At 36.2% G+C, this 23,349-nt stretch overlaps 1 long non-coding RNA gene across 1 annotated transcript in view; it reads left to right on the top strand.

Moving 5' to 3' along the window:
• Positions 1-16,386: 16,386 nt before the first annotated feature.
• LOC121379454 overlaps positions 16,387-23,349 on the top strand; it is a 54,521-nt gene continuing 47,558 nt past the window's right edge. The window contains exon 1 of the long non-coding RNA XR_005958847.1: positions 16,387-16,592. This is a non-coding gene — a long non-coding RNA (uncharacterized LOC121379454). The remainder of the gene's footprint in view (positions 16,593-23,349) is intronic.

Raw genomic sequence — 23,349 nt, 5'->3', positions numbered from 1 at the left:
GTGGGAAAAGTTAATCTATAAGTATAATTCAGTTAGCATAACGAAATTTTTTTTTTATTATAGGGAAATGATTAGACTTCCAATGTAATCAATTGTATTGTGTCTGGTTACCACTGGTAAAGTTATTAAGCGTATCAGTTTTAATAGAAAATGTCGACTCCCCATTACTTAATATTTTTTTACAAATACAGCAATAGTTGAAGGGTAGTCTCTTATAGTTATAGGTAAGGCGCGGGAAGGCTGGGGAGGTGGAAGAAATTGCCATGACATATTTAAGACAAAATGCAGGCTTTGCCCTGAAAAATACTAAAATGCTCAATTTGCGTTATTGTTGGTGACGGCCGCCCAACAAACTCAACTTTCCATACCCCCATGAACACAACTTCAGTTTTAACAAACTGCCAGGTAAGGACAAAATTTAATTAAAGAAACAATACTGTAAGAGCGTCTTTATTTCGAAAAACGCGTATAAACGTGACCAATGGCAATGGAAAAAGACGAATGATAAACAAAGCAAGAAAGCAAAACAAAGATCAGGTTCGGAGGGTGTTGGGGTGCTTACCACTCACTCGAAATACAAAGTGCCGCGAAAATCCAGTGTTTATCGTATGAATATAATGTATACGTATTTATTTCGTTTTAGTGTGGAAGATGGGTGTTTCGGGAAGGAGGTTGTCTTTGGTCTACTTTGGAATACAGTGGATACTTTTTTTGGACGTAGAAAAATCCTGCATCCGGAGATTTGGAGATGATAATCTGTTCTAATATAGTTAGATATTAAAAACATTGATGAGAGTTTCAGTTCAATATGATGTGAGCTCATGTTATTTATCTACCCTAACGACTGTAGCGAACGTGCTGGTTTGGTGTTTCGTTACCAATCAATGAAACTACAAACAAGGGTATCAATATACAAATGTGCTTTAATGGAAATAGAATACTAAAATTATATTAAATCGAAAAATATATTCGAAGAATATTTATTGATCAAACGCGAAATTAATATGGCATGAATTTCAATAAAATATTCCCATTTACACTTTAATATTTCGATAGTAATAAACACTTTTCTCAACAAAGGGTGTATTGTTAGTATTAAATTACTGGCTGGTGGGTTGGGTTTTTTTTGTGTTTAGGGTGGGGGGTTGTGGGAATGTTTTTTTTTTTTATTTTATTTTTTTATTATTTTTTTGTTGTTGCTTTCTGCTGTTTTAGAATTCAACCAATACAAATTGTTTGACCACGTGGAGATCAGAGCGCGGGAAAAGGCCACACGTCAGAGCGCGGGAAAAGGCCATTGGTGTGTAACATTGCTATCTGGTGCCACCTTGGACAAGTGGAAAAGGTGTGAAGGAATTAAAATAGCTTTATTTTTGTTTGTTCGGTTTTCTTTGAGCCAGGTCGATTAGACAATGACGTGACCTCACACGAACCTATTTGTACGCGAAGACGTAATTTTTGTTTACAATTTAACGAAAAAGACAAAAATATGATATACGTTAAGATAGCCACGTAGCTTTTAGACACTGGTGCATCTATTACAATTGATACCGACCTCGGTGGCGTCGTGGTAGGCCATCGGTCTACAGGCTGGTAGGTACTGGGTTCGGTTCCCAGTCAAGGCATGGGATTTTTAATCCAGATACCGACTCCAAACCCTGAGTGAGTGCTCCGCAAGGCTCAATGGGTAGGTGTAAACCACTTGCACCGACCAATGATCCATAACTGGTTCAACAAAGGCCATGGTTTGTGCTATTCTGCCTGTGGGAAGCGTAAATAAAAGATCCCTTGCTGCTAATCAAAAAGAGTAGCCCATGTAGTGGCGACTGCGGGTTTCCTCTCAAAATCTGTGTGGTTCTTAACCATATGTCTGACGCCATATAACTGTAAATACAATGTGTTGAGTGCGTCGTTAAATAAAACATTTCTTTCTTTCTATTACAATTGACATGAATAGTAGGGGTTGGGAAAAGAAGGGGGCAGAAATTATCGATGAGAGTGGGCAGCGAGAGGACACAACTTCTGTCAGGTGTAAAAGATGTATTTTAAGATAAAAAGTTTAAAAACAAATGTTTAACGACATCACTGGACGACATTGTTGTGTTAATCATCGGGTAACTTTTATATGCGCCATCCTACAGACGGAACATGACATGACACGGCCTTTGATATACCTGTCGTGGTGCATGGCTGGAGTGTAATATAAGAAACCAACGACTGTCACGCCTTTGACTTTTGCTTGTTTGTTTCTTTGTTTGTCTGTTCGTTGTTTTGTTTTGGGGTTGTTGTTGTAGTGGTTGGCGGCTTATTTGTTTTGTTTTGTGGGTTTTTCGGGTGGTGGTGGTGTTGCAGTTTTTTGTTTTTTGTTTTGTTTTGTTTTGTTTTGATTTGATTTGTTTTATTTTATTAGGGGGTTGGGTTGGTTTGGGGGGGGGGGGGCGTATGATGGGATGTTTAGGTGTTGTTTGTTGTTTTGTTTTTAAATTTGAATGTTGCTTAATAGAATCCTTTTATATATAAACTGCCTCAAAAATATGATAGCACATAAGGCATTATATAAATATTTGTAATATGTATAGTGTAAGTGGGTGTAGCTTAAAAGGTTTTTTGGGGGGATGGGCCGATTTATGGTTCAGTTTTACTGTTATTGTTTTGTTTTATGTTGTTATGTCTTCTTCAGTTTGTGGCGGGGGAAAGACGATTACTGTACATATTTAATATGTTTAATAGTGTCTGTACCACTTCCTATTAATAAAACGTAGTGGTATAAAGACAGAGTGCCCGAGGAGCGTAATTATAGATATTATATCAGATAAACGAGTACAGATGGGTCGACTATACCATAAACCAATACACTGATGATACCGAAAAGCATTCTACATTTAACGAGATTAAACATCAAAATACTACATCTACATCTAGGCTGCATCTTCAAATTATAGCAAGCAAAACAAGCAGTAACGATTCTACAAAGGTGGATCTAGGGGTTACTATTTATAGGTGTACACGGGCGGACTTTATAAATATTTTAGATAGGGGTAGGCAAAAGGGCACAAGGACGAACTCCCTGAAAAGAACAAACCAATGAAAATTGTAAGCATATTGTTTAAACTAATGGAGACGTTAATTGTTTAGGTGTACTGATGGAGAAATGCTGAGTCGGTTTTTCTTTTCTTTCAGTACTGTGTTTGTGTAGACATATAGGGGCGCCAGAAAGACCATAGCCCTTAGGTATTTCTAGTTATAGCACCGCCGCTGGAAACAGGTACAGTAAGATAATTTTAAATACCGCAACCGGAAGCCTAGACTCGTTTACGGACACTTACAAAACCAGCGCGTGTGCAGGAAATTGTGCGGGGGGGGGGGGGGGGGGGGGGGGGGGGGGGGGGGGGGGGGGAGGGAGGGGTCTAGACTTTGGCAAGTGAAATTTTTAGATAACCCTAATCCCCAACCCACCCACGCACCCCCTCCCCTACACACGCTCCTGCAAAACATGATGAAGTATAAAACGCAAAAGCTGATATGTTGAATACTGTAAACTGTATTATTTGGTATCTTTTCTATCTGTCACAATACCTGATGAAAAAGACCTGCAAAGTATCTTTCACGTTATCCAATCATCTTTCTATGTTGGAGCCCAGTGGTAAAGCGTCCACTTGTTGCGCGGTCGGTCCGGGATCGATCACCGTCGGTGGATCCATTAGGCTATTTCTCATTTCAGCCAGTGCACCACGACTGGTATATCAAAGGCCGTGGTATGTGCTATCCTGTCTGTGGGATGGTGCATATAAAAGCTACTAGTGAAGAAATGTAAAAATTACCAAATGTTTGATATCCAATAGCCGATTATTAATAAATCAATGTGCTCTAGTATTGTCGTTAAACAAAATATTTTTTCTCTCTTTTTTGTTGGAGGCGAACATAAACCAGTGGTAAAGCGCTCACCTGATGCCCGGTCAGCCTGGGATCGATCCCATTGGGCTATTTCTCGCTCCCGCCAGTGCACTACGACTGGTATATCAAAGGGATATCTATGGGATGGTTCATATAAAAGATGTAGCTTCTAATGGTAAAATGTATAGGGTTTCCTCTCTGACTACGTTTCAAAATTACCAAATATTTGACGTCTAATAACCGATGATTAATAAATCAGTGTGCTCTAGTGGTGTCGTTAAATATAACAAACTTTAACTGTCCTTGTTTTTACAACATCCATGCGCAGTTTATTAACTTTTGGGAACTTGCGGCTTTTTACTGTTGATTTTAACCACACTTGTTAAATTTAGTACTCATGCTTGTACTTAGCATAAAATAACGGGGATGGGGTTGGGTACGTTATAAGTATATATCAGGGTATACAATGTTGGGATTTAAATTGTTACTGACAAATACTATTTCCACGGAGTATCATTGGTACGTAACGCAACGCTGTGGTTCATGTGGGTCGAGACGCGGGTGGGGGGAAGGAAGGAAGGAAGGAATGTTTTATTTAACGACGCACTCAACACATTTTATTTACGGTTATATGGCGTCAGACATATGGTTAAGGACCACACAGATATTGAGATAGGAAACCCGCTGTCGCCACTTCATGGGCTACTCTTTTCGATCAGTAGCAAATGATCTTTTATATGCACCATCCCACAGACAGGATAGTACATACCACGGCCTTTGTTACACCAATTGTGGAGCACTGGCTGGGACGAGAAATAGCCCAATGGGTCCACCGACGGGGATCGATCCTAGGCCGACCGCGCATCAAGCGAATGCTTTACCACTGGGCTACGTCCCGCCCCCGGGGTGGGGGTAGTCCATAAAGTATTTTCAGAGAAAAAAATTAACCCTTTTGTTCCATGATATTTTCTAATCAATAGTGAGGTGTTTTCAGACGATCTTCACAAAAGTAGCATCGCTAAACCAAAAGTGTAATTTTTCGTATTTTTCAGCAGGGGTGAGGAGACCATCCCTTTGTCCCCTCTAATCGCGACCCTGAATACCAGTAAATTCACTGTCTGGTGATCATCTCAACCACCGAAACAAAACCATACGTATCTGATTTCGTTATATTTTTATGAGCAAATATGATAAATACATTTCCCTTTTTTATTTGATCACATGGGTAATAAATATAAATTACAACATATCGGCTTTGAAAGTTAGAAATATTTGCGCAATGCGTCAGGAAAGAAAGGCCTGTGGACATGGAACACGTCCGAGAGCTTTTTGTTTGTTTCACCGATATACAACTAGTAGTCATAAGTAACTACTAGACTTATTGATGTACAACTAGTAGTCATAAGTAACTACTAGACTTATCGATGTACAGCTTATAGTCATAAGTAACTACTAGACTTATTGATGTACAGCTTATAGTCATAAGTAACTACTAGATTTATTGATGTACAGCTTATAGTCATAAGTAACTACTAGACTTATTGATGTACAGCTTATAGTCATAAGTAACTACTAGACTTATTGATATACAACTAGTAGTCTAAAGTAACTACTAGACTTATTGATATACAGCTAGTAGTCATAAGTAACTACTAGACTTATTGATGTACAGCTTATAGTCATAAGTAACTACTAGACTTATTGATGTACAGCTTATAGTCAAAGTAACTACTAGACTTATTGATATAGTAGTCATAAGTAACTACTATACTTATTGATGTACAACTAGTAGTCATAAGTAACTACTAGACTTATTGATGTGCAACTAGTAGTGATCAGTAACTACTAGACTTATTGATGTACAGCTTATATTCATAAGTAACGACTAGACTTATTGATGTACAGCTTATAGTCATAAGTAACTACTAGACTTATTGATTTACAGCTTTTAGTCATAAGTAACTACTAGACTTATTGATGTACAGCTTATAGTCAAAGTAACTAGAAACTACACGTACTAAACTGATTATACTAGTGTTTAATGAGAGAAACCATGGACTACACACCAACATATAATATATAGCCTTTTGGCCTAGTAGTCAGTGAAGTTTGTTTTGTTTAACGACACCACTAGAGCACAGTTGACAGAGAATATGTTAGTTTAAGTTCAAAAGTTCATTTTCATTTTGTTTAACGACACCACTAGATAACATTGATTTATTAATCATTGGCTGTTGGATGTCAAACATTTGGTAATTTTGACTTACAGTCTCAGAGAGGAAACCCGTAGCATTTTTCCAGTAGTAGCAAGGGATATTTTATATGAACCACCCCATATACTGAATAACCCATACCACGGCCTTTGGTATTCAAGTTATGGTGCACTGGCTGGAACGAGAAATATCCTAAGGGACCCACCGACCGAGCATTAGGCGAACGTTTTACCATTGGGTTACATCCCGCCACCGTAACCAGTAAGTAAAGATGTACCGACAGACAGCCTATACTCCGCGAAACTGGAAAAGATAAATTGATACACCGTCTATAGTCCGCAAAACGAGAGATGCATAGTCCATAGTCCCAGAAATCACAAACTACACATAGTCTTACAAAGCCAGTAGTTCGCAAAACCAGAAATACACACCCATATATAGATATAGTCCGCGAAACATGAAAATACGCACCGATATGTAAGCGATTAAGTTCGCAAAATCAGAAATAAAACTATACACCAATAGACCGCTTTAGTCCGCGAAACATGAAAATGCACACCGATGTATTTATATACTAGTAGGTATGGTCTATACAATCAGAAACTACATATTCATACACAGCATAAATAGGGGCGGGATTTAGCTCAATCGGTTGAGCGCTCCTTTGAGGAGCTTGAGTCGCAGGATCGAACTACCTCGATGGATCCATTCAACAGAACAGAACTTTATTCACTCAGAAAACCAAACGGTGTTACATTGAGGTGTTTACAAACATATATATACAATACAACTGATTGGCGTGTTTCTCGTCCCAACCTGTTTTTATAGAAATTGATTGTTACGGATTGCGTATTCTTATACGTATACGCATACGTATTACGGTAAAACGAAATTTGTGCGTAACTTCAACAACTGTGTAGAGAATACAAGAGAGATCAAATTATTTTAATGTATAACTTTCCTTACCCGATCTGACTGCATTGTAACAAATAAAAATAGTGTGTGTATAAATAAAGAGAAGTTTTTGCTAATAAAATACCAAAAATAGCAAACGATTCTCCAATTTTTTAACTGCATCTTTTGCTTTACATTTTTAGAAACGTTTACCTTTTAATATCCCTTTACCTCCAAAAGGGAAGTTATTGTTTTAAAAGTATATCCAGTTTACCCTATCATGCAATAATCTTAACAATATTATAATCGTTGTACTTGGTTTTAGAATATGTCAATATTGATAATGACAAGGATTCGACATATTTGCATTCAAACATAGTTCAAACATATTTATAGCATGAAACAAAGTTTGACTATGTATTAATTTGTACCTTGAATTATTTCAATCATTAATATTTTTATACTAAAATATATTAATGACCTTGAACGCGTTGATTACTAATTGCTAGAGTAGTGACGGTAGACACAGCAAATGTATTTTTCCGTCGTTTACGGGGTTTAGCGGATAAGCAGCTGTCGACGCGGTGCTATGTCTAAATTGGCACCGTGGTGCACTAATCCCGAGATTTTCAATCCAAGCAAAAACATATTTCTTGTTTTGACAAGACAGCGACGCGAGAAAGTGCCGAGTCCTTTCGGTTGAAACTCAAAACTGCCGAAACAGCAGGGTTCCGGAAACGGCCGAGGCTTGGCGCAACAGATAAAATCGCAAATCTGTTTAATTTACACAAATAAAGTGTCAACAATACTGCCAAGTATACACAACATAGTTAAACAAAATATATTCGGTTTCTTGCAGTTGCAAATGCGATTTTGTTGTTTAAAAAACAGGAAGCATGACGTTATTAGTGCTAGATGACTGTTAAATGAGCACGTGACAGACATCTTTATCAGCCAATCAGGATAATCGTAAGTAAGCTTGGTGGCACATGTCAGCGCGCGTTAGAGTTTTGCGAATGAGCAAGCTGCTAGCATGAAATTTGTTAGTAACGTGGCTCGCGGAGCTGGAACAAACCACTGTATTTCTGAATATTTGTTTCTACAGTCATTCGACACGTGAACCAATTAAACATTCTAGTGTTTCAAAATTTGTTATTTTTTCAAAGTGAACCCGTGGAGTCTCGGTGCAAAACTAATTATGGACTTCCTCGTCGCTTATAAAATTAATTTTCTGTCTTGTTCGGTATTTTCCGTCAGTTTGATGGCCGTGACTGTTACGGACACATGTGTGTCGCCTACAGTTTAGGAATTATATCTTTAAAACAAGTGAACCGCGGTGTGGGGGTTTTCTGGTTTGGACTCATGCGATGACGAGGCTAGAGCATAGGCCTATGTCCACGATGGGCGTGCTTAAAAAAAGCATGCTTTGATTAGCACTTTAAATCTTGATCTTGAGCTCTGACATTAACCCTGTTGCAGTTTGTCCAATCATTACATGCTTGTTACATGGTGTTTCATTCCATGTTTAATTGTTTTCGAGCTTATGAGCAATTAATGTTCAAGTACGCTTGTAACTCACATCAGTAATCTGGGCTATCTCTCCAGGGCATTGGTTAGTTAAGGACTGTCTGTTATTTCCTTTACGTTCATCGGGGTATGAACAAAAACAAATCATCCGCAAACCGTGTGAATCGGCTATATTTTGAATTATGTTTTGGTCCATAAACAATAACGCTCAATAAGACAACTTGCCCATAATATATAAAATGAGGTCATCAGATGTGACGTTCGTTTGACGACTAGTCCATAAGGTCATGACCTTGACCATGACCTTGACCTTCACGTTAATCGCAGTGCAGTATGTCCCGTCACAGAACGTTTAATTCCATTTTAAATTATCTTCGTTATTGTATTTTTCATGTATATATATATGTATATATATATATATATATATATATATATATATATTATATATATATATATATATATATATATATGTTCCTTTATATTATGTAGCCCTCCTATGCCGTTGCTGAACGGCCAGAGTGTAAATAAATTCTGTTCTGTTCTGTTCTGTATTCAATTGAGGTTTAAGCACTCTTTCCTGGACACACATCTCAGCTACCTGTGCTGTCTTGCTGTGCTGTGAGGAATGCGCAGTGATTCCTGGTCGGTATTGGGAGACAAACTCAGGACATCTGTTTTAATTCCACTGTCCTAACCACGACGACATCACTCCCACGATTTATGCTCAAACACTGATGTTGTCGTTGTTGTTGGAAACCTAAAACGTATAAGTGAAACAATGCAGATTGAGAAAGTCCCTTCATTAAATACATCAATGAAAAGACAGCTCAACAACAATAATAATTAATGCTGTGTCCTTTTCTTTACCGTTCAACCCACGACCCCCCCCCCCCCCCCCCCCCCGCCCCTTGTTATTTAGGTTGGGTACGGCCTTGGCATATACGTGGTTTTACATAAAAATATCTTCAACAAAAAATATTTGTCTTAATCTGTACGCCTTTTTATGTGCACCATTAAGATAGTTAACCTAGGGCATAATACTGTTTGGTAAGTAGCGTTGACCTGTGGCGAGTTAGCAGTTAGTAAAACCTTCTTGTTAGAAAAAGAAGTGTATCCAGCAGATTATTTCACTGGTTTTGATAATCTCATTATGAACATTTATGTCGATATGTCGTGGTCATATATAGTTTTATTATCTTGCGAGTTGGAGACATGTACACGTTTAGCTTGCTCTTTGTAACCGTTAGGAAATCTATTATGAACTTCCTAGTACAGGGGCGGATCTAGGATTTTGAGAAGGGGTTGCATCTATGCGTGCTTACAGATCCACATATCTTACTGAGCGGTGTGTGCATGTGTGTGTGTGTGTGTGTGTGTGTGTGTGTGTGTGTGTGTGTGTGTGTGTGTGTGTATGTGTGTGTGTGTGTGTGTTCGTTACAGAACACTTCATTCCATTTTCAAATATATTCGTACTTATATTCAAATAAGGTTCAAGCACGCTGTCCTGCTCACACATCTCATATGCATTCCTCACCTGTGTATAACAGGTTTAATACAGCTAGTACTTTCACGTCCACGCCTGCGAAAAAGAACCAAGTCAGCGTCAATCTAAAGTTACGACTGCGCACCTACCAACAACATGCAGATTGTTCCAACAGCGCATGCTAATTGCAGTTATTGGTGATACCTACTTCAGCCAGCGAAATAATCAATAGGTCTAAAACGAGTCCGTGTGTAGTGTGCTTGTTAGTACCTTACTTGGCAGTGCGAAAACAACAAGTGCACTAGAAACTGTTGCGGACATGCTTGCCTCTCTCTCGACTCAGACACTTGGTAAAAGTTGAAGTGACGTCATTTTCATTGGGACGAAAACAAGTGTTTGTAAGATTCGTGACATTTTCAAACTGCACACTCAAATGACAGTGTTTGAATTAAAACATTTTGAAGTCGATTAGTGCGGTATATTTTCTTTGTTATATTCATGTATGCGTTGTCGTCTTTATGGGTGGATGGAGGTCGGGGTCAAGAGTCTGCATGTACTTTGTCAATACGAGAATGAACAAGGTCAAACGTTCGTCATTTCAGAACGAATTTTGTGAAATTACGCATACAAGTATCAGTCTGTAGGGACTATATCTGAAGTGGGGGGAGATAATACTTAGTTGGGGGGGGGGGCGTCGCGCAGTCTCTAGTGGGGGAACAAGCAAATTTTGTTTCATCTTTATTAATATAGAATAGGACAACAAACGTAAATTGTTGTCCTCAAGTGAGGGACATAGACCCCCACCCACCCCCTCTCTACGGCCAACGCGGTTCCTACGATTGTGATTATATATTGTGAAGTTATACGAAGACCAAACAGCTGTGTACATGTAATACTGCAAAGTGCGGGCCGTAATAAAATAACCAGAGAAGAGTGGGAAAAAACACAAAAAGTTTAGAGGTAAACAGAAAGGTCACTCTGTCTTTTCTCTCTAGTGGGTAACAACCCCCACTGCCCCACTAGTTACGCCCTGGATAAACTATAGTGAAAGATAAAGTTCGTTTTGTTTAACTATACCATTGGAGCACATTCCTATATTAATCATAGGCTATTGATGTCAAACGTTGGATAATTCTGAAATATAGTGTTAGAGAAAACCCGCTATGTTTTTCCATTATCAGCAAAGGATCTTTCATATTATGCATATCAGAAACACGACCTTTGATATACAAGTTGTGGGGCATTGGTTGGAACGGGAGAGAAAAAACAATCAAAGAAGGGATCCACCAAATGGATGTCCAGAGCACATCGTGTGAGAGCTCTACCCACTGAGCTATATCTGTCGCCCTGTCGAAATATAATATAGGGGCGGGATGTAGCCCAGTGGTAAAGCGCTCGCTTGATGCGCGCTCGGTCTGGGATCGATCCCAGTAGGTTGGCCCGTTGGGTTACTTCTCGTTCCAGCTAGTGCACCACGACTGGCATATCAGAGGCAGTGGTATGTACTATCATGTCTGTGGGATGATGTATATAAAAGATCCCTTGCTAATAATGAAAAAATTTAGGGGTTTCATCTCTAAGACTGTCAGAATGACCATATGTTCGACATCCAATAATCAATGTGCTCTAGTGGTGTCGTTCAACAAAAAAAACCTATATTATAGTACTAGATGTAATCCATGCTAAACACGGGAAGGTTTAGATGGGGTGTGATGACCTTACACTTAGCTTCCCTCCCACAAATGTGACCGCCGTGTAGCTAGCCAGCCTTTATTAACCGATTCTATACACCCGGCTGCCGTGTAAATAGCCACTCCTGTGCTAAGTTACAAATATGGCAACCGCCATTATGGTTATATTAATGGAATTCATCTTTATACGCAGCATTTAGCACGATGTGTGTGTGGTAGTCGATTGGACTTGAGCGCTAACAGATCCTTAAGAAATGCGGCATCGGGCAAGTGCAAAGAGCAAAGAAGGTTGTCGGTAATACATATCAAAAGAGGAGAAGTAGTCAGAACGATGGAAAACTTATAAAACGGCTTTGCATATTATTCATAAGGAACGAGTTAATCACAGAAAGCTGAGATGGTGTATTTCAATGTTTTAAAATAAAGAACACTTAAGAACACATCCATTATACATTTTTTCATTGCTTCAAGTAGGCCAGTGGTTAAGCACTCGCTTGGTGCGCGGTTGGTTTGGGATCGATCCCCGTCGGTGGACCCATTGGGCTATTTCTCGTTCCAGCCAGTGCACCACGACTCGTATGTCAAAAGCCATGGTATGGGCTATCCTGTCTGTGGAACGATGCATATAAAAGATCCCTTGCTACTGATAAAAACAAATGTAGCGGGCTTCCTCTCTAAGACTATATGTAAAAATTACCAAATGTTTTACATCCAATAGCCGATGATTAATAAATCAATATTAAACAAAACAAACTTTACTTCCATAGTTAGAACTGGGGAACACGTAAGAATTATACCTCACTTGTATTTCTTAGTGCAGTGAATGCATCTTGATGGGAGAGATATAACCCAACAAAACGAGTAAATCTTTTAAATATCCTATGATCGCTTGTGTAAAAGGATATTCGTTTACAGGTTAAAGTCCTTGGTCCTTCTGCAACAGTTCAATGATACCTTCCTTAAAGCTGCATTGTTTAATAACAAAACTGGCTTCGGGTTTCTTTTTCTCTCAAGTGCAGAAGTCATGACGTCACTTTTCATGGGCTAAGCCCGAAGTTACATGCAGTGTAGAGTGCACTGAAAAAGGATTATATGTAAAAGGATGTGTCATAGTTTGCGTGCAGTCATTGTTACAGCAATAATACACGGACTAAGTTAACAAAACGCTGAAGTGAATTGGACAAATTCCGATAGACGCCTTGTACTATAGGCACAATTTACAGAAGGAAATTAGCTTTATAGAAAATACATATTTAGCTGTCGTCGCTTTTCATCAGTGTATGAGTGTATTATGTGTGGTGTAGTCTAATGTGTACATTTGTATGTGTGTGTTTGAGTCGTGTATGTCAGAGGCATGCAGACATACAGACACACGCAAGCAGGCGGGCAGGCAGGTGGAGATAGACAAGCAGAGAAGCGGTGAGGATAGCAGACAAACAGTTGTAAACTGGTGGTAAGTATGTTCTGTAGTCTGGTTCCGGCATCAAATAGACAATAACACCGGCAAAGTGACGTCAGTAGAACGTGGCACAGGCTAAGTTACCTGTTTAAAAGTCTACGCTTAGATTGTAGCTTATTATTTCTTTTTTTTAAATATAAGACATTAGTGATTCAGTTGGTTCGTGAAAAACAATAACATTTTAGTTTACAATTAGAATATAATCATTATATAATCATTTGTAATTTGGGGTTTTTTGGGGGGGTTTTGTGAGTGTTATTGTTTATTTAATGCCCGAAAATGTTTACTGTTTTCACCTCACACTGGCAGGTATCAGACCCGTAGGATCCGGGAAAGCCGGGATGGCACAGACACACCCCACTCGAGTACGAAAATGTACGGTTTTTGTTCCAACTCTATATAAATAAATGTAAACATGTGGCTTGTACCCTCCTCCCCACTAGAGGTTGTGTCCCTCCCTCTTCCTCCCCCCTCCAGATATCGTTCCTACGGGACTGACTCCGACTGGGTATGCCGACAGGTTAGAAAATAGGAAGACAGAAAGACAGATATATAGACGGACGGATGAACAGACAGGCATACAGGTGGACGGAAGGATGGACAGATAGGCAAGCAGGTAGACAGGCAAACAGACAGACAGACATACAGACACACTGACACAGACATACAGACATACAGACATACATACATACAGGCTGTCAGAACAGTTGTTATACAATTATATGTTATTACACTGTTTTGTTGTGTACATAATTAACCATCAACATGACCACTATGCGAAACGTGTGAATGGTCCTGGATTTACACTGCTTAATAAATAATCCATGTGTAGGTTTTCTTCTTCTTCTTTTTACGTTCTTTCTTCAGAGCGGACTGCGGGTACCTTGGGGGGTGACAGGAGGATATATGTGTCCCTGGAGAAACATAAACCAATCTTCGCGGTTTAAGCTCCACCGTCAAGTGTCGAGGGCCGCTCTTCCCGTCATAGTCTTTTTGTTTTCATTACGCGGCGAAATTTATCTTCTCTAATTATATTGTAAATAACACAAAGACCTACTTGTGTGGAAGATATTGCCCTGGGTAATTATCGCAAATCTTTGGAGTAAATCATTTCGGGGACTAAAATGTTTCTCACATTAGTTTATGTCACATGTTTTGACGTTTAGCTTATATAATAAAAACGTTGTATATATGTATATATAATTCAGTTTAAAAAAATTATGATTAATAATTAAAAGTTGTAATAAAGTAGTATAAAAATATAGGATTAATCATTGTTAACGTTCAAAACAATGACATTAATTTAGGATTATCGAAAATATACATTTTTGCATTAGTATAGGGATACGAATCGTGTATTTTAATAAGCCTTTTCTTGTCATAAATGTATATTTATAACATAGTTACAATCAGATTAAATTAGAACAAAAGTCATAGTGATGGAAGTAGTAAATAAATAAATGAAATAAAGAAGCGCTTAAAACATATATTATAGTATTTTCGTATTAAATATTAATTTGCTATTCGATAATAAAAATATATTGACCCAAGTTTGTTTGGAGGCTTTTGATTATTGTTTCGATGATAAAATGGAGATAAATGATCTTTTTTGAGTCTTATCCAACATAAACATAGTATAATCATACAAAATGTACCGGTAAAAGTATATGCAGACTACTCTTTACAGAATTAAACAATAAAAAATAAAAAAATATTAATATACTGAATACCTAAAGGAAAAAGAGACAAAAATAGTGCTAAAATCAAGTGTATATAAAAAGTGTTTATAAAAATATTTATATATGTACAAAAAATTTCAGTCATATACATACATGTATGATCTTATCTGCGGGGTTTTTCGGGGGGGGGGGGGGGGGGGGGTTCGGGGTTTTTTTTGTTTGTTGTTTTTTAAATAACGAGGCTGGTTTTGGCAGTTACAATGAATGAATGAATTAATGAATTAATGTTTAACGACACCCCAGCACGAAAAATACATCGGCTATTGGGTGTCAAACTATGGTAATGCAAACAAATAAGGTGATGATCAACATCAATATAAAAATTCAAGATTTAAATAAAAACAGTGTAAAGAACTGTGCAAAAATACAAATATCACAGATAGATACTGACTTTTACTCAAAATTTCAATTTGTGCTGTATTGGCCATTCTCAAAGAGAATGTTACACCCCTGCACCAATTGCACCTTCCTTTAAAAAAAACATTTAAATTTTTTAAAATAAAACATACACACACACAAATACACACGCATCGCCAGTGTGCTGCCACGTTCTGTTGAATATGATTAAAGTGTGCTGTTTGTGATAGTAAAAGCGTTGGGGCACGCGTGCAATCAAGATAATAATGCTATCTTAATTGAGTCTGTGGTGTTTCAACGACCACATTTCGCTCCCTGCGTCTCCACCCCGGGTGTAATGTCAACCAATATGAACGCCTAACACACCCGGCGTGTCGCCTTCTCGGCCATACCAGCGCCATTTTGCTCCCATTATCTTTCCTTCATCGCATCTATACTCGACTCACTTTGCGCCTTTGAAAACGCTGCAAAATGTCAGACAAATTTTAATCAAACCCTCCCACTTACGCAAATTGAGTTTATGAAGATAACAGTCGAAGTTTTTCAGTTGTCGAGGCAGTGTAGACGGCTAAGTAACCACCTCTTTAAGATGTGTTGTGCAGTTTGACCCGCCGTCCACTCATCCCGACCGGCTAAAAACCTACCCGTTCCCTTCCCGCCGTTTGGCCTATCTACATAATTCGCGTCTGCTCGCCTCTCTGATTGCAGTTAGGTCGTCTGCTAGTGTTTGTATATATCGCCAGAAGCGCTATCGGTTAGCAGAAAGCTGTGGGGTATATTCTCCGCGTTTTTCTTTTCTCCACCTGATAAAAAGACTCGGCCCTCGTTTAAATTGTGTAATATTATTTGTCTCAGAAACCCTTCACCCTTTCGCGTGAAAATTCATCCCCGTTAGATTATCATCCAATCGAAAGGTGAAATGTTAATTATTAACAAATACGCGTCATTTTTGACGCGGAATTTATTTTTTTATGTTTTTCTTATTACTGTATCGTTGTTTGTTTGTGTCTTGGCACAAGGAATAAAGCTAATACGTCAACGTTTTTGGCCAAGCGTGCAAAAGTTCGTTCACAGTGCGTAATAACTGGTGAACAGGAGACGAGTTAATCCCCCGGTCGCCATTTTGTACAAAGCCATGTTGAGACTGGGATCAGTGCAAAACGCCGCTGCTTGCTCCGCCGCATTTCGAGTATCTAGCCTCGCTATTAGGACATAGAAAGTCTTTTCTGGATCCAAAATGTGCATTCGTAAGAGATAAACGAGAAAAACGGTGAAAATATGTACATTTCTATACATTTCCGTGTCAATTTCAAGCGCAGGCTTTCGCAGCCCTCTGTGAGTATACCGCTAATTTATTTATAACATTTATTTTTGTTTCTGCTGATCGAAGTACAGCAAAAGTATGAAAAATAATTGCATGGGTACTAGATGTGTGTAATTTTATACCAAATAGTTCTGTGCTAATTATATGTTGTCATAATTCGTTCAATTTCTATAGCTCTTTGTTGAACGTGTAATATCGACTATGTCCATGTTTCAGGCGGTGTTAAATTTCTGTTAAAAAAAATATAGATATAAATCCATAATCACCCTTCTAATAAATTATTAATTTGGTGAAATCACATTTTTAAATATGTTTTAAAAATATATACATATATAAACAAAACGTGTTATCACCTTTTGCGACAGATGAAACCAACACCCATTTCATTATTTAATTTTTAAAATAAAACTGACGTCACTGGAACTTATATCATGTTGTTTAATATTTTTATCACTTAAAACGTTTGTGTAGGTGTACGAATTACACGACTTTTAGGACTGTGCTTTAACCGAAAGTGTCCCAAAACACGGGAACCAGACGACATATTAACACTACAAAGAGTACGGCGTCTCGCCGCCATTTTTATGATGGGTTGATGTGATTTGTTTGTGTAATGAACGAAATTCCAGTCGGCTTAGAGCCTTGCCTAGAATTATTGCACAAATTTAAATCTACAGTCGTGTTTAGATACGCCGATTGCTTGTAGGTTGGCAAATAAAGTCGTTTTCGTGTGTGCGACTGCCAGACTGAATGTTAAAAGACGACACCTTTGTAAGCAAGGCGACGCCATTTTGGACTATTCACGTCTGCTTCGTATTAGTAAATTTCAAATAGTTTTCACCTTTTTCTTATAGCACAACACATAACCAAATATATATGCATAAAAACTAATTACTATTTGTTATTATTGCAGCAGTAATTTACAAAATTTCGTTAAATTCTTTGCAGTAGTGTCGTTTTTCCTATTATCGTCTATCTCCTGTAGTTATTTATTTATTTAACCAATATGGCGACGATAAATATCACACAAATGTGGTAAAATTGTCAGCATTATGTTACACGGGGTGGGTAACATTTGGTTTGTGAGGCTGTACAAAAAACCAGGTCGACGTCGCTACATACATATTTTTGTTAATCGATGAACCAGACGACGTAATTGCTGGGTGATTAACCAGACGTGAATTGGCAGCCGTTCTGATTGCATTTAGTATGTCGGACGTTCACAGCTGCTTAGAACGGGTCGTGTGGTTTTTCTTTTGAGGTGAAAACTACATCAATTCATTGCCAAGGGGAGAAATTTACAAGGTGAAGTGGACTTTTTTTTCTATTGTCCATCCCAACCTTGTTTTGTTTCGTTTTGTCTTGTTTATTTTGTTGTTTCGTTTATACACCGTGTCTGTAATAAAATTCAGCACACAAGGTCATATATGCAAAAACATGACCCATCACTTTCTAGATAATAGGTGTTTTTATTAGGTTTTTGACACTATTATAGGTCACAATTTATATTGTTATGGGCTTGGTGAAGCTTCATAAAAAGTAATATGTCAACTAGAGTGTTATGCAAAAGGCTTGAGATTTAAAAAAAAAACTTTTAAAGAAAATATTTAGTGCAAAATTATTTTAAAATAAAAACATGAAAGTACTTATTATTATTATTATTATTATTATTCACTTAAGTAATGCATTTAGTAATTGTTTCATGTTAGTTGAATAGCCTTGCATCAAATGATTTATTTTATTTTTTTAAATTAATAACGATAGCTTTTATTTAATTCCAATAACAATTTCGTAATACAATACTAGTACTCAAGCATATTGTAATATATATTGTTCACGATAAAATAATAAGTTGTAAGCTGTTAATGTTATTTATTAATTGATTCACAAGACATTAATGCTATTTATTAAACGAAATTAATACATTTGTATATTTAAACTATAATAAATTTATTTCATTCAATGATACGTTTATGATAATATCAAATTCCATGTGATGACAGTTGTGTATGAGATAAAATTTCCTATCATCTGTTGCTATGAAATAATCAATGTTTATCATCACTTTGCACACATACAACAGTCAGTCGTGTCAGCTTTATTAAATAATTCGATCTGATCACCATGTTATAGTGTGTATTGAAATTATTTAATATTTTTATATTAAGAAATTAGAGAACTCATAAAAAATAACTGGTCGTCATAAATAATAGGTCACAAGAGAATATATACCTGTAATAAAAACGTACGTTTTGTATACTTGACAAAGGAAATTATTTTAAAATATTTTAGGAACTAATAAAGAATACACAATACACAATTATATGTAACTGTTATTGGGTGGTTTGGTTTTGTTGGGTATTTACTTGGTTTTAGTTTTATAAATATTAAATGGTCACTTTTCTACTTAAAATTACACAATGTTACTAACAGTAAGACATAATTAACAACATTTTTAACATTTTAACTGATGTTTTTAAATTATAAAAAATATATGTACTCGTGCACAAATGCGGCTGATCAATTACCAGCATATCTGACTTGTGATTGTAGGTTTGCCGTTTAACGTGGGTGTAAAAACAGAATTGATTGCAATAAGCACCTTGCACGCTAATAATTACAATTGAAGTCAATAGTTATTAACAATAAGCATACTTGGTCGTAGACGCGCTAAGAATATTTCAATTCAAATCTGCCAGGCCGAGAGCCGCTGGTGTGACGTGTTACCTTCGCAGCCAATCACGACTGTGATAACATAACAAGTAGGCGATAAGCTGAAGACCAGTTTACACAGGGGTGATACAGGAGGGCAATGAGATTTAATTCACACTTATCAGTTAGCACGTTAATTATTATTTTATGGCCCAGGAATAACACAAATATAGATAAACCTACAATAAAAAGTAATTCTCGAGAGATAGTACTATTTTACTTCAAAATAAAACTAAAATGTAACTTGTTTTGACATATGGTTTGATGCCACCATATTATTTGTTAGATACTCTTTTCTTCTTTTAAAAATATTTTGTTTAGTTATTGTAAGTATTGCATCGATAAACAAAGTAATTGGGCACAATATATCTGAACATAAACTATTTTCCATGTACAAATACTAATAATGACATATTAAGACATTTAAAATCGATTTGATTACAATATAAATCAACCTAAAAGTAAAGTAAATAATAAAATAAGTGACTGAAAATTCACATATAAGTTTACTATAATTTTTTTTTTACAAAACTAACGTAAATAACCAGCAGTATATGGATAATTCATTATGGAACAAAAAAACTAACATTATTCATTCCTTGACACAGTTTTAGTAATACACTAATCGTATTAAAATTTGGTTTTAGGCAGTGACACAAATTATTATAATATTTATTTCATATAATAAAACAAATTACTATTCACAGAATTGTTGTTTTAGCCAATGAAACAAGCTGTTATAATTTTGACTTTAGCCAATAATAAAAGTTGTTACAAGTATTATAATTTTGATTTTAGCCAATACAACAAATCATTATTCAGAGTATTGCTGTTTTAGCCAATGAAACAAGCTGTTTTATTTTTTATTTTTTAACTAATATTACGAGTTATTCCAAGTATTATAATTTTGATTTTAGCCAATAAAACTAATCATTATTCACATAATTGTGGTTTTAGCCAATGAAACAAGCTGTTATGTTTTTGATTTTAGCCAATAATACAAGTTATTACAAGTATTATAATTTTGATTTTAGCCAATGTAACTAAACAACACTTAGTAGGACAGACGACGTTCCGGGGCTGTCTGTATGTGCGTCAGTGTTGTTGACAGAGTTGTATTTGTTTTTATTCACCTGCTGCCGGTACCCGGAGTGTTTTCAAACAATACCTCGCGTCTCTGACCACCTTTTGACACTCATACTCGCAGTTGTAAGGAGCCGCTAAGTGAAGCCACTTACAGACGTTTTAGCAACTGACTACGATACCAGTCTATTGCTATTGGTTGCTATGGTTTCAGTAGCGTTTAATATGCATTCTTGGCTATAAATAAACAAAAAGAAAGAAAGAAAGAAAGAAAGAAAGAAAAAAGAAAGAAAGAAAAATACGTATGAGATAAAAAGCATAAAATAGCTCTTAATTAACACTGAACATAATATTGACTATTCTTCATGTTTTTGTGGTGAGTTTTCGGTGAGTTACATTTGTTTCAAACTCTTTTCTTTCTGGGGGGCGGGGATCCTTTTGCTCTTTGATTTATTTATTTATTTTGTTGTTGTTGGGGATTTTTGGGTGGGGGGGTTGGGGAGGGGGTGTTGTCGTAGGTTTGTTGTTGTTTGTTGTTGTTGGGGGGTTTTTTGTTGGGTTTTTTGTTTAGTTTTTTTCGTCTTCTTGTGATTTGGGGTTTTTTCGTTTACTAATTTCACAATATAAAACATTTTTCTGACATTGCACATAGTATTTATTTATTTGCTTCTTATATAACAACATACAGTACTATTGGCTAACTAAAATCTATTGTGCAGGCAGTGGTGCTATCACCGATTTGGTTTTAAGATAAATACGATTTTATACAACGTGTGTTTTCAGCATGTAATTTGTTGTTAATAATGAAATAAATATTTTAAACAAAGATATAGAATTCCGGAATTCGAGATCGTGTCTTTTTGCCATTTCACTTCAGCCTCCTGTCCGATTGGACGAGTTTGTTTTCTACACTAAGACCAGTAGGCGTGGCCATACTTCAGATTTAAAAAAAATATTTTTGTTGTTGTTGTTGTCTCTGCGTGGTTTAAACGAAATGTTAACAATTATTAATTCAGCAGATGTCGTTAAACATGACTGATTACATCGCGGTAAGTGACTTATCGCATAAGATTTTTATTTATAAATAGCACTTACAAGATAATCAAATGATGACACAAGTAATGTGTTTAATATAGCTATATAATGATGTATTTATAATATTAATTTTATTTTAAATCAATTTTAACTAAAGATCGTTAGTAGTGCTTTCGTTACTAAAACGTCTTCAAAGTAACGGCAACGAATACAGCCTCGGTTTGATGTGAAAATGGCTGCTAAGCTCCACAAAGAGGCTGAAAGGCGTGGTTAATGTTAATAGGTTGAATTTCATCAGAGCTTTTTTGTCTAACGAATTTATTTTATTTACTGAATTACGGTAAGTAATAATCGATAAAATTCAATCGTATTTTTCTTAGTTTTCGATTCACATGTAATATTTAGTTTTATATCGTATTTTAAACAGAAACGAGCATAAAGCCTCGGTTTCAATGGGAGGCTTAGCTCAGAAAGAGGCTAAAAGGCGGGGTCTTAAGGGACTTAACGTCCTTGTAGGTGTTTATTGTGTTTTAACGAATATTTCGAATTCGTTTAATTAAGTTGAGTATTTAGTAATAAAATAAATCCTGTAATGTCTGTAAATTTTATATTCATCACAGTGCCGGTGTTTGGAATGACTTCAAGCATAGAAAGCATTATTTTCTTCTTCGTTTACAATAATTGCTTTTCTATACAACCGTTAGACACTTCCTTCACGTGATTCGACTGGGATACGTCTACACATTTTCAAAAAGAGGCTTAAAGGCTTAACCCAAGTAATACCTTGCATAACTGTAGTTGTATTTTTCCTTACATCATTTAATTAGTTTTTAGGACTTAATAATAATATAGATTGAGAAACATTATTAATAAACTAAGAAAAATAAATGTTCTCTTTCATTAAAAAAAGAAGAAGAAGAGGTTGTTATATTCTTCTTAACTTTCACCTGTGTTTCAATGGGCTGGTGAATATGCGTTAAATTCCACAAAGAGGCTGAAAGGGCGTGACTAATACTAATATTTGATCAGCATTAATTTTAATACATTCTTTTCGAATGTATGGACGGACCTACGTAAACATTTACAGGAAGAAAACAAATCCTTGATTCTTTTTCTTCTTAGACATTCTTTTAGAGATATAAATACTTTCTTTATTTGGGTTAAAATGTGTTATTTTAAACAGTTGTCTGTGGGGGGGGGGGGGGGGCGGAATGCTTCGGTTTGATTGAGCGAAAATGGCGGAGATCCAGAAAGAGGCTCAAAGGCGTGGTTGTTAATGGCTCGTGCAGCTAAACTTTCGCAACTGCGTGTTTAAATACATATATTTTCGAATTAAGAAATGAATGTAGATTTTAAATAATTAAATTAAATTTACAATTATTGCTGTTGTCATTTGAAGTCATAATTATTTTAAATTAAAAAAAGAAAACAAGTTTCCTTTTTATTTTTGCTGAGAAAACAATACTACATTTATTTCTTTTTTATATTCATTATACTTGTCTATTGAAAATTAATGATCAAATGCATGCCCAAAAGTTATGTTTAGCAACATACATTTGTGTTATTAGTTTTTATGATAGTTTTATGCCTGTTTACTGCTTAAAATAGAAACAGACTAATCAATATGTTATATCCAAATGATAATAAAGAATAGACTATTATACCGTTTTATATTGCATTATAGATAGATGTATATGCCATATCTGTTACAAACACGAATAATTTTATTGCAGTTTTGACGGCTAAATTTCTATAATTATATACTATATAAATGTATAGGTATTGTAAAGAATATTGAGGTGAATGGTTTGTACACACAATTATTCAGTGGAAAAACATTTCTCTTGCCATGTCATTATTATTCGTTTGAATAAAATCTCCTTTTTTCATTTCATTAAATCAAGTTCACAAGTGAACGATATAGATATATTTTTATAA

Source organism: Gigantopelta aegis, chromosome 8, assembly GCF_016097555.1.
Source record: "Gigantopelta aegis isolate Gae_Host chromosome 8, Gae_host_genome, whole genome shotgun sequence".
Classification (NCBI taxonomy): Eukaryota; Metazoa; Mollusca; class Gastropoda; order Neomphalida; family Peltospiridae; genus Gigantopelta; species Gigantopelta aegis.
Note: the sequence above shows the minus strand (reverse complement) of the source record. Positions and strands in the feature narration are given on the sequence as shown.